Genomic DNA, 8,343 nt, shown 5'->3' on the forward strand with positions numbered 1-8,343 from the left:
TCCCAAGCCCCTGCTTACACTTATTAATGTACCAGAACTTGCCAGAAATTTGGAATGCATGGCTAGGCTTAAAAAGGCCTTTGCGGTTGTAAGCCTAGTAAACACCTATGAACCTATTTAGCCATCTTTGTTCTGCCAGCATCACTTTCCTAACATATCTCAAATAAAATCTACCATGTGTAAAGATATCTGTCTGTCTTAGGTATGCACATGAATTAACACAGTTATTTTAATCCCAATCTAGTTATTCAGTTGAAGGTATACCTACATATACTTTCTGTTCTGGTGATAGCTTCTGGGTCTGGGGTTTCATACTGACCTCTAGTTATTGTTGGTGTGAAGTTTATGTGCTTCCTATTTAAGCTTTTGCCAAGTACTTTCTGTTCCAGTGTGCTTTGCTACTTCTGGTGGGGGTTCCATGACAGAGCTTGGGAGGAAGCCCATGCTCCAGCTAGGTAAGTGGGGGAGACTGTTTTGTTTCATGGTAAGGGTTAAGGTGAGCTTACCTCCTCTTGGCCTCAGACTTGTTAGGTGTCCATTTCTTCTTTTTTCCTTGGACAGAAGGGGGAACCTCATTAAACCTGGTTGAGATCTGTTTTTCCTTATCTCCGGGAGGGCTTCATTCACGTGTGTGTGTGTGTGTGTGTGTGTGTGTGTGTGTGTGTGTGTGTGTGTGTGTGTGTGTGTGTGTGTGTGTGAGGGGGGGGGGTGACCAGGGAAATCCTCATCCATGGACCTTGCTGTTGATGAGGGCTAGACAGGAATAAAAACCTTCTATGTCTCATCTTTGGAGATGGGTTTAACATGTCTGGTCTTTCCCGAGATTTAGAGATGACTTTTAAGACCACCTGGATTCAATGGTGGCAGTTCTTTACAAAGAGGTTCCTCTGGAGGTAGAACATCACTGAGACACTCTGAGGACTTAGCCTTTTAAGTAGGTTGTGTCTGTACTAGCCTTTTCTTTCCCCTGTAACAGCTGCCTTCATGGGCATTCCTGCCTGTTGTAAGGCTGGTCTGAGGTCAGTGAACCTAGATGAGTTTGTCTTTTGGATTGCTACCCTTCCTTGAGTTGCATTCCTCCCTGCAATATTAGTCAGTGAAGGTTTACAAGAGGCTTTGTTTGATCTCCCTTTATGAAGACCCCTTAGTGTCGGATGAAGGTGGGTGCCTAGGCACAACAGAATTATGTCCTGCCTGGAGCAAGTTTGCTCTCTTGAGGTTCTCTCACCCCTTTAGCACCCCAGAGTAGACATCCGGTGTGTGACTGTTGTTCATCTGTGTCCTCTTCTGTGGAAGGACTCATGGAATTGCTCTGGGTTTTTTAGGTTAGGAAGTGTACTATGTTGGTTGTCAGTATTCCTCTCCCATTTAAATGCTATCAGGGAGGTAATCATTTCTGCACCTTCCTCTTGTTGGAAGCTTGCCTCTACAGGTAGCTTCTGGCTTCTAATAATGTCTTAGTTAATGTTCTCATTCTGTGAAATGGGAGGCTGTGGCCAGTCTCTCCAGGCTGACCTCTCTCATATGGGAGTGAGCCAGTCTTCTGGGTCACAGTCCCAGAGTGAGTCCCCATAGCTGGGTCACTCAGAAAACTAAACCTCTGTATTCTGAGTATGACTTGTTTCTTTTTCAACTGATCCAGCAAGGATGGGGGGGGGGGTCTCCCTCCTTGCTGCTCAATACCATATGCTTTTTCAGAAATGTAAATGAATACCCCCTGGAATCTTAGGGGTCAAGAGAATAAAGATGGAGTGCTTTTACCCTTGATAACGTGGAAGCCTTCTGGTGACCTGGGCATGATTGATTGTGTAGTTTTGGCTCATTTTACCTCCAAGTCAAGACCCCTGTCTGCTAATTTCTGCCAGCCACAGGATGGATCTGACAGATGGAACTGAGAGCTGCTGGAAGACTCCCAATTATGATCAAGTGAGACCAAATCTTCCATAGCTATAACCTGTCTCTGCCCATTCACTGCAAATTGCACACAAGTATTTCTAGATGTCTGCTGCTGAGCCCTGTCTCTAATGGGAGGTTAGGTTGGGGACAGGTTCTGCCTTTGGTCCCTGGTGGAAATTAAGTAGGATTTCAGCAACTTGTGGTATCCCACTCAGTCAGGAATTTCTCCCATTTGTCTTAGAAATTTTCCCCTCTTGGGATCTTAAACGTCTGCTTTAAATAATGTGCCCATTAGATAAGGGGGTCTCTTGGTGCAGAAGTTTGTTGGAAGGAAATCCTGCTCCAGGCATTATCATCTCTGTTGAATATCCAGATGTTTCAAGACCAGTGGAAGGAGGCACTTTTGCTCAAACAGCGACCCACTCCTCTTCCCACTTCTCTAAGAATGGTGGTCCCTTAAAGCCTAGTCAGGACCTGGAGGCCCTTTTGCTCAAACAAGGACCCACCCCTCTTCCCACTTCTCTAAGAATGGTAGTTCCTTAAAGCCTAGTCAGGACCTTCTTTTCACAGCTTCTCAAAAGAGTTAGAATCCAAAAAGAAGCTTCCTCACTCTTGAGATTTCATAGATTCATAGGCTGTTACTAGGCTAACAACCACTAGGGTCCTTGCAAGCCTAGCCATGCACATTCAACCATTTGGGTCCCTGAGAATCATGGGTATCAGTCCTGGGTGGGGGGCATGTTAGTAGGGAGGTAACTGAGGATTTGTAGGGGGGTGTTAGGATAAAACTTTTTTTATTGATGGCATCTGTTCATAAGGGACATGGGGGCCAGACCAGGAGTAAATTTATGATGTCCAATCCAATTGTCGAGGGTTCATTTGAACAGGGTCAAGGATGAACTCTGTTTTACATGGATGGGGAAACCTATTCTACAGTATTAGGATCCTTTGGGACACCTATCTGTCCCTCCAACATGTTCTGTTTATGTCACAAGTGAATTCAGATACATAGATCTAGTATTTCAAGTGCTGTTTGTTTTGTGGATGTGCAACAGATCCATCAGGGCTCAGCCATGTCAGTCAGTACCAGATCCAGTATGCTTGATCCTCTAGCTGGAGCATGCACTATCTGTTCCAGGGTTTGGTGTTAATAAAAACTAGGAAGCATTGTGACTGTGAATTTGAGTCAGTGTACATTTCCCAGTCTGGAGAGGGGTAGTTAAAGTCACTCATGAATAGGGTTTTTGGTTGGATGGTGAGCACCTCTAGTAGATTCAGGTAAGAGCTGTGAGACTCTAGGGGCATAGATGGTGACCTGTTGCTAGCCATGATATGGTGAGGGGACCATATCTATGGTAATGGGCACATGGATGAGCTTCATGGTATAATCCAGCTTAAACAACCTGGAGGTATGTTTGTTGGTAACGTAGACTGAGACACCTCCACCTCTGGCCCCAGTCTGTGCTGTTGTTGGTCTAAATATGTGGAGGGCACTGTTGCGTTGTACTGATGGAGTATGGCTTTAAACCAAGTCTCAGTCATAGCTCAGATGCCTACATTCTCAAGAGTGAGGAAGGCTTGAAGAGTGTGTATTTTTTTGTTTAGACTCCTAGCACCGAGCAGTAACAACTTAAGGCTGCTTGTAGACTTTTTCACTATGTTGGTAGTTTTGTCTTTTTGGCATTGCCTATAAAAGGCTTTAAGGGGGTGGATAAAGTTATAGCCAATATGTAAAAGCCTAGGGAGAACAGGTGTAGCCCATCCTTGGCAAAGTAATGTTGTCTTTTGACCCTGTCCTCCCATATTGACCGATATTGTATTCTCCTGGAGTGGTACCAGAAACTAAGCCAATTATAAAAATCAATAATTGTATGCTCGTATTGTGGTATCCTCCTTCATGCAGGTAGAATCCTGCTCAGTACAAGGCTCACACCTGTCTATGGTGCACACTCCAAGAGATCCATTGTGTCTGTTTTCATATAGTCCAGTGAAGTATGTCTCAGTTCTTTACACCCACATGGACTATGATAGAATCATATTAGTACCTGAGGTGTAGTGACTTGAGTGAGTGCGTGACATTGGTGATACTGGCTCCAGATAGGCAACTAACCCTTATCTTCTCCTTGTGTAACCTGATGAGTGAGGCATCTGTGTGAATCACAATGGAGTCCCTAATAACAAGAGTATTAGGTAAAGTATATGCTTGCCTTATGGGCTTTGCTATTGGGGGACCACTGGGTATAGGCTTATGTGAGAAGTTTGGTGTCGCTTTTGGTGTGTATTTAAGTGATTGCTAAAGAGCAGTGTTGCCATTAGATAGCTTTTGAGGTTTCTGAGATTTGGGAAGATTTCATTTAAGCACTTCAGCATAAGACAATCTGTTTGTGGTAAACGGAATGTATGAGGGATGTTGTGTGGGTATTCCTGACAACCTTGGTAGTATGCAAGATTTTTGTCTTAAGGAAGTTGTGTATTTACATCTCTCATATACAGTGTTATTTTCTTTAATGATTAACTGGTTGTCAAGAGAACATGAGAAAATTGCAACATTGCCTTAGGATGCCCAAATCTATCAAAACGGCCACAGAGACATTTGGAATTTTCATACCCATGTTGTCCAGACCTAGAATAGGATGGGTTATTAAGGATTTAGGATTGGGTTTTAACAGGTTTTGGATTAATCATAACTTTAAAGAGAAATTTTAGTGTCTAGGGATTTGGTACTATACTAGGCACTGCTAACCACTGCTGCTTGATAGGCAGCTCCACGCAACTTGCCTGACTTATAGTAGAGAAAAAAAGCTTGAAAGCAGACTCCTTGCTATCTAGCCAATAAACAACCACACTTTGAGCCTTCTGATGAGGTTACCAACTCAGAGAGACCAGGTAAACTTTTTCTGCCATGAAATGGATGATTCTGGAATTTCTTAATGTAAAAGTACAGCAAGAACAGCTTTCAAGTGCATGTTAAACAATAAATTACTACCAAACAATGAAGTCCCTGGCTAATACTCCCTTCTGCATGGTGATTAGGAGGAAAACAAACTAGAAAAAACAACAAACAGAGAAATGACTATTTTTGCCACAAAATAAAATGTATGCTTTAAGAAATGTTCATATAAACAGTAGTGATCACTGTATAAAGCTAGTACAAGTGTGATAAATCGAGAAAATATTCTTATTTTAGCTCAGATGGCTCTGGATGTAGATACAACACTTGAATTATCTGTAAATGAACAAAGAGCATTGCAAACGTGCCTTATTTATAGTACAATGCTGATTCTTCTGGAGAGTCACAAACCCTGAACCCCCTCCCCCAAGAGAGCTGGTTCTGGATTAGAAAAGTAGTCTGTTCCCAGAAGAGGGAAGAATAAATGGCTCCTAGTCTTCTTCAGATCTTGTGTATTGAGGGTAACTAGTGTCTTGGAACTATTGGGCATTCTGCTTGCTGACCCAGGCTGCAGTCTTTTCTGATCCTCTAAGAGTAGCTGTTTCCACTGGTTACTTGATCTACCCTTAGCAGACTTGGCCACTTCAATTTTGCAGTTTGTGACCGTCTCGTCACAAACAACAGATTAAAGCTAAATGCAAAGCAATGCAGTATTATTCCCTTTGGGAAAGATGATATCCCTGCTAATTACATTATAGACAGCACCCCCATAAGTCTAGACCCAGTGGTATGTGATCTGGATACTCAGGTTGATAGCAATCTGAACTTTGACCACCACGCACCTACAGTAGTAAGGAAATCCTTCTGTGTGGAACATCTTCTAAGTAAAGGCATTGCATCTAGATCTACTGATGTTATAATTTCATTACACTCAGATCTCATCAGACCAATAATTGAGTACAGTGCTCCCTTTTGGATGTACCTCACCAGACATCTGCAATGACTGGACAGACCACAGACGTTTCTCTCTGAGAAATTACAGGATACACAAAACAAGTCTTACGTGGAAAGACTGAAACCCCTGTCACTGTATTTCATCTTGTACAGGTTGCTAAGGGGTGACCTGTGCCTGGCTTACAGGGCAGTCCCTGACCTGGCCCTGATGGAAATGCTATACATTCATAAATCGAACTGCAGGAGGATCACTCTCTCCAGGGATCTTAACCTAGCCACTGACATGAACAGGTCATGCTGGAGAGATAGATACATCTCCCAGAGACTGCCACTTCTTTGGAACAAGCTTCCAATTCACATGAAACAGAGCCCCTCCCTGATCCTCTTCAAATGCAACCTAGATCAATGGATGGGTGATCGCAAATTCACTCCTGGGTTGGTACCTATGTCCCTCCTGGATACAGGAAGTCGGTATTAAGTACCACAGACCCTTACCTCTGCAAACTTCACTCACCTAACCACCAACAATTGGGGTAACTCAGATAAATATGGCTAGGCTTGTAATGGCTGTAGGGCCGTTAGCCTAGTAACCTCCTATGAACATTCTCAACCTTGGCCTTGGAATAATTTCAATTTGACATTCTGTTTCTCATTACTCAGCATTCTTATTTGTCCTGGTGTGTTTCTTCTGTCTACTGAACTCTACAAGCTATAAGTTGAGCCTTGTCTAATGTCAGAACATGATTTGGTACAGCCAGGTTACAGGTGATCCTGTTAGCTGTTCACCTCCCAGGGGTTACATTATACAATATATATATATATATATATATATATATATATATATATATATATATATATATATATATATGTATATCAATCAAAAATGACAGTATGTACACACACACACACACACACACACACACACACACACACACACACACACACACACACACACACACACACACACACACACACACTATGCAGGGCTGAATTTTTCATTTATGCCACAGTCCTCTCTTCCTGTGATAGCTGTCAAGCACAAGGCAATGCCTGCACTGACATGTTCAGCACAGAGGTGAGTGCTTCTACACACCTGCTGCAAACTGGCTGAAGTCTAACAAACTCCTTGGCAGTCTGAGTGTTCCCTGTTTGCCTCTATTCAAGCCTTGCTACTTGTCATCCAGCAGATGCCACTCAAGCAGTGGGAAGTCTGTTATTACCTATCCCAGGTATGCACAGTTCTTAACTTATTTACCAAAAAATCAATAACAAAGCCAAAACAAGGAAAACTTTTAAGTATTACTGTAATTCACTTAAAAAGTTAATAGAACAGAAGGTTTTGCATCAACATGCATTTTCTGAAAAATGAAAGGTATGAAACTCTAATCTTTGGCCTTACTGACTATAATCTCTCTGATATTTGCAGGAAAATCAAACAACTTACAAGGGCCATGACAAAATCAGGGACAGTTCAGAAGTATGCAGGGATGGGTGAGTCTGCAGTGGCTACTAACACCCTTCCCCTCTCTAGCCTGTTCTTTCAGCCCTCTGGGTTGTCATCAGGGTTTCCTTGAAGTATTACCTTACCCATGGCATGATGTGAATCTGACGATTACTTAAAGTAGCAATGGATATAAAGTCACCACCTTAACATACATAAATACACACACACACACACACACACACACACACACACACACACACACACACACACACACACACACACATACACACACAAAATCACATATAATCTTTAATGCTTTACTCGGCTTCATAAATATTTCTGATAAGTTATCTGTTAACATACTGTACCTACAAGTCCTTCTTGATCTTGTCATATGCAAGCCTATCCCTAGCAAGAGAACTGAAAACATGATAAACACTGTAATACATTTGTCTGATGCATTTGACTTCAGTGTGTCTGCAATGATTGAAAACCTAAACACGCATGCCTCTTAAGTGTCCCTGATTTCCAGGGATGTCCTTGATTTTGACTCCAAAATTTATCTCTCTCCCTCTTAATCCCTCCTAAAACTGGTGACTCTTGGAGGAAAGGTGGTGAATTATACTCAGTAAATAATGGCAGTAAGTAAGAGTTTTAGATTTATTTTATTTCACAAAATGTATAGTAATTAACATTCTTTTATTCTGCCAATGTCTCAAGTTAATAGTATTAATAGTATTAATATTTTGCAAATGTCGTTGATTGCCCCTGATTTTTTCTGGGTTTGTCCCTGATTCTGTTGAAAAATGTCCCTGATTATTTGAGAGCTATGCCAACATGTATAAAAAGGTACTTTTAGATTTAACTAAAAGACCCACTGTGTCGCAAAGATTCTACATGCAAATGTGTTTGGTTTGGTTGTCATTTTGGTAGGCATGAATTTATTTTGAAAAAATATTACTGAGGACACAGTGAACACAGCCGCAACCCTCGTAATTAAATGAGTGGATAGGAATTGGCAGAAATGGTTGCAACACCTTAATAACTGTAAAATCGAGAAAGGGCTCAACCAAAGCAATATCCAAGTCACTGCTGTAGAAATAGGAAGAGAAAAAAGAGATACAATTAAAATGGGGATCTTTAGTCAGCAAAATAAGAC

At 41.9% G+C, this 8,343-nt stretch overlaps 1 protein-coding gene across 1 annotated transcript in view; it reads left to right on the forward strand.

The window, feature by feature from the left end:
* The window catches only part of LOC122804056 (galectin-related protein-like), a 110,741-nt gene that overhangs the window by 100,868 nt on the left and 1,530 nt on the right, over positions 1 to 8,343 (forward strand). The window lies entirely within an intron of this gene.

This window comes from Protopterus annectens, chromosome 6.part0 (genome assembly GCF_019279795.1).
Source record: "Protopterus annectens isolate FY-2018-M chromosome 6.part0, PAN1.0, whole genome shotgun sequence".
Lineage (NCBI taxonomy): Eukaryota > Metazoa > Chordata > Ceratodontiformes > Protopteridae > Protopterus > Protopterus annectens.